Source organism: Ctenocephalides felis, unplaced genomic scaffold (assembly GCF_003426905.1).
Source record: "Ctenocephalides felis isolate EL2017-DRISC unplaced genomic scaffold, ASM342690v1 CF-g0.4_SCAFFOLD_01492, whole genome shotgun sequence".
NCBI lineage: Eukaryota > Metazoa > Arthropoda > Insecta > Siphonaptera > Pulicidae > Ctenocephalides > Ctenocephalides felis.
Window position 1 is genome coordinate 13147074 of NW_020537646.1, and position 4803 is coordinate 13151876.

Genomic DNA, 4803 nt, shown 5'->3' on the forward strand with positions numbered 1-4803 from the left:
AATAAAATAGAAGAAAAAGATTACCATCCCTCTACCTAATCGGTTCGAACGTCTCATTCATTGACTACCGATGGATCTTCTTCGACAAACGTATTTTACAATAAGGATGGAAATGTAAACTCTGATTCTAATGTGCACTCTTGTTTTAAAATTACCTAATAGATTGCCATAGAACTAGTCATTTTCCCCCTAGGGCCATCCCTCTGTCCTTCCTAATCGCCTCGATCGTCTCCTAGGCAGCATCGGCGCTGACCGTCGATATGGACCTTGTTGTCCGGCCGTACGCGATAAAACTTTAATAACGCAAATTCCGTAACGCCGTAACATCTACAAATATCCGTCCGATTTGATATATGATGCTTTTAGCAGACGCCATCTTGAAGACATCAGGACTGTCGGTGCGGTTAGTTTTGTTATTTTTGTTATTTTTGTTATTTTTACTGTTTTTATTATTTTTGTACATAATCCCATCCACAGACGTACTGCAAACGCAAAACTAATATAACAGACAGAGAAACGGTATAACTGGACAAAATCCTATATCAGTTCTTCATATCGAGAAGAGGAACGAGGAGATAATATTGAGTATGTGTTGATTAGACTGGTTTTAGCAGAAAAGATACCTAGGTGCTGATTATGTTAGAACATTAAAATTACCCTTAGCGAATGCCTAAATATTATTATTAGTAATAAAATGTTAACAGCATTTATATTTAATGTATAGGAATAATTCCTGGCAATGCTAGATTAGAAAATCTAGTATTAGGCGCCAATTCTCCGATAAAATAGAAATGTTACGGTAAAGCTATCTTATGGGTCTATCTTCGTATGATTTTATTTATTAATTTTATTCTTATTATTATTTGATTTTATTTTATATTAAATCATCATACTATGGATATCATTTTAATGTAAATTCTATCCTTTGTACTCTTATTTATTTAATTTTATGTTATTATTATTATTATTATTGCTAGATATTATATTATTTAACAGTTGTAATAAATATTATAATTAAAAAAAGAAATCTTCGTATGATTTGGTAGTAACTGCTGTGACGTTTTACACATAAAACCTAACCTACAAAACTCACAAACATCAAATAACAATTTTATCATAAGTGAATCTTTCTGATTTCTCATTGATAACACATACGTGAAGCAAATACATATCTTTTTGACAGTTTTTACTACCAATTCATACGAAGATAGATCCATAATATAGCGTTACCCATAACCGTTCTATTTTATAGGAGAATTGGCCTCCTAAAATTAATAATAATTGATTATTGTTAATAATAAAAATATTTCACATAAAGATGAGTTAGCTTTTGGGTTGTTTTTTTATTAAAGCGATGCTGTTAAGAAGTTACATCACAATAGAACTGCTGAATTTTTTTTGCTGCTAAAATAAGATTGTACTACTGGTGATGGCAGGTGTCTTAAGGCAAATTGCTGAAACTTCTCGCACCATCACTCAAATTGAAAAATTTTCAATAGGAATCGAATTGTTTCTAAATCATTAAAATCGGTTGATCTGTGCCCCCAAAATCGTGCACAAAAAATTGTTCTATTCTATTTTTTGTGATTACTATTACTTACCCTACGTAGAGTTAAAAATATGTTCTTCGATTAACCATTCAGATAAAATTTTTCTACTTACAAGGAAACGGTTCATAAAAATCTTGCAGTTCACAAAATAATATTCCTATATTTAAATTAAATTGAACCAAAAAGTTAGCATTTCTTATTTTCTAAAGTTTCATAAGATTTTCTAAACTTTTGTTCCACATTTTGTTAAATACTGAGAATATATTGTATTATATCTTGATTAATTAAACTGCGCATTTTATACTCAATCGTGTTATACAAAGAAACTTTCATCAATTTAAATAAAATTAATGATTAATCTAAATTCACATAAATACATTTATTAGTTTTCTTTTGAAAATAGATATTTTTATTAAAATTTATTTATTGTAAAATCCCAAATAATTAAAAAAAACTTCTAGTCTATAAATCTGTGTAGCAGGTTATGTACAAGTAAAACTTAATATTCAATTTGATTTTATTAATTTTAAATATATTAAATACAAAAATCCGATAGCTCATATTAATGTGAATAACGTAACTAATCAAAATATAATTAATTGGTATATTCCGAAATTGGAAAAAAAAAATTGTAAAAACCAGAACCAGGACAATTAATTATCAATGTTGTTTATATCAGTTTCTTATAACAAACAATATAACATATGGGAAAAATAACACTTTTGACTTTCTTAAAACCTTATAAAAATTTTTTAAAATAGAAACTGAATCCTTCTGATTTTTCATTTGATAATTGAGTATATTGTAATAATGTAGAGTATATAGCAGAACAAATTCTATAAGAAGACTCAATTTGATTAACATAATTATTGAAACCGATCATTTTCGATAATATGAATAATAGATAAAAATGAGTTAAATTAGTTAAAATGTTTTGAAACTGCAATTTGATTTATCATGAGTTTAAATATAAAAAAAAATATATGAATTAATGAGATCTTCAAATGAACATGCCATGATATCTTTAAACGTTTTCTTGTGCAAATGATATAAGAATTAATATCATAAGGACTTATAATATAATAAAAATATTATCTGCAGAATATAATGTTTAAAAATTTTATGTATATATTTAAAAAAAATTATATATAATTATACTGATGATGGGACAAATTATAGCCTCAAAACGTTTGCAACTCTAACATCAATATAATATATTAGTGCCAAAAAGTGTGGTATGTTAAAATTCTCAAAGGTAATATTATTTCCACTCATAATACAACTGACTCAATTATATAAATCAATATAACAACATTCTTATTCAAATCAATAATCTTTACAAATATGCTAATATATCCGTATGGCATACCCACCTTATTGCTCACTACCGTACAGAAACCAACGCCTTATTATCAAATTATAAAATCAACGTCTCGATTATATATAATATCAGATAATATTTATTTCTAATTTACAATCTAGAATTACCATGTTTTAATTTAAAAAACTATTTAAATCGAAAATAAAGTAGCTCTATTGCAAACAATACCGATACGAATCGATTCCACGATAAGCGTCGCTCGCGAGTTGCGATAAGTATTCGGGCAGTAGCATGTCGCAACCAAGCGACGAGGTGGCCGAGTGGTTAAGGCGTTGGACTGCTAATCCAATGTGCTCTGCACGCGTGGGTTCGAATCCCATCCTCGTCGAAAATTTTTTTTATTATTTTTTTTTTGAAAATTTAAATTTTCATTTAAATTAATTAAAATAATTTATTTTTGTATATAATAGTATTATATTTAGTTACGTACTTGATGTTTTTTTATGTTTCACACATTTTTCTTATTTTGATATTTGTAATTTATTTTATTGAGTATTCAGAAAAAAGTTGTTAAAACTAATAATTTTTATTTTTATAAATACATAATTTCATATTATATTAGGGGATTTGGACATAGTTATTGATTTTATTTATTTATTTATTAAAATTTTTATTAATATATTTTTTTCCTGTAATGAGGTCAATCCTGCATCCGAATGAAATTTTATCAACATCAAATTTATTAAAATAATCTATTTTTGAATAAATTATATTTAACAATATAATTAAAACAATTATAAGTAAAACAATTAATTTTTTTATAATTTTAAATATTTTTATTACATCGGCCAATGTTTGAACAGTAACGACAAATTTACTCATTTTATTTAATCAAAATTTGCATTAATATTATTTTTTTATCGCATTGATTATGAGGTTAATTATGTAAACATCAAATTTACTAAAATAATTTATTTAACATACTTAATGTTTTTTTAGGTTTCACACAGTTTTCATATTTTGTTATTTGTAATTTCTTCAAAGAAAGTTGCTAGAACAAATAATTTCCATTTTTTTAATTTAAATATTTTATTCCGTCATGCAATGCGTAAATAGTAGAGACAAATTTACTAATTATATTTAATTCAAATTCTTTTAATAATTTTTTTTTACAGTAGTGAGGTTAATTTTGTATCCGAATGAAATTTTATCACCATCAAAATCATCAAAATAATTCATTTTTGTATAAATTATTATTATATTTTGTTACGTACTTAATGTTTCTCAAATTTCACACGTTTTTCTTATTTTGATATTTGTAATTTATTTAAAAAAAATGTTAAAACGAAAAGAAAAAATATTATTATAAATTTTAAATTTTATTATTATATCAGGTAATGTGTAAATGTAGAAACAAATATCATAAAAATTTATATTAATTTTATTTTTTTACTTTAATTATTTATATATTTTGTTTCATATTTCATGTTTCTTATATTTTTCATGTCTTTTTTTGTTATTTGTAATTTATTTAAAAAAAATGGTAAAACGAATGATTTTAATTACATTAGATAATGTGTAAATAGTAACGACAAATTTACTAATTTTATTTAATTAAAATTTGTATTTGTGTATTACAGTAAAAATACTGTATTGATTGTGAGGTTAATTCTGTATCAGAATGAAAATATTATCTATATCAAATCACGACGGGGTCACCAATTTAGCGAATTTGTTTACTAATAATATTAATTATATATGAATTTATATATGTATATATATATATATATATATATATATATATATATATATATAAGTAATATATATGTTATAAATGCAATATATAAAAAGAGTATACCAGGATTATTTTTATTATTCCATCATTTGACTTTATCAATCAATATTAATAAATTAAAATTCAATAATTAGTCT

The 4803-nt window shown here is 24.4% G+C and overlaps 1 non-coding gene across 1 annotated transcript; it reads left to right on the forward strand.

Moving 5' to 3' along the window:
* Positions 1-3177: 3177 nt before the first annotated feature.
* Trnas-gcu lies at positions 3178-3259 on the forward strand. The gene has a single exon. It is a non-coding gene; the product is annotated as a tRNA-Ser (tRNA).
* Positions 3260-4803: the final 1544 nt, after the last annotated feature.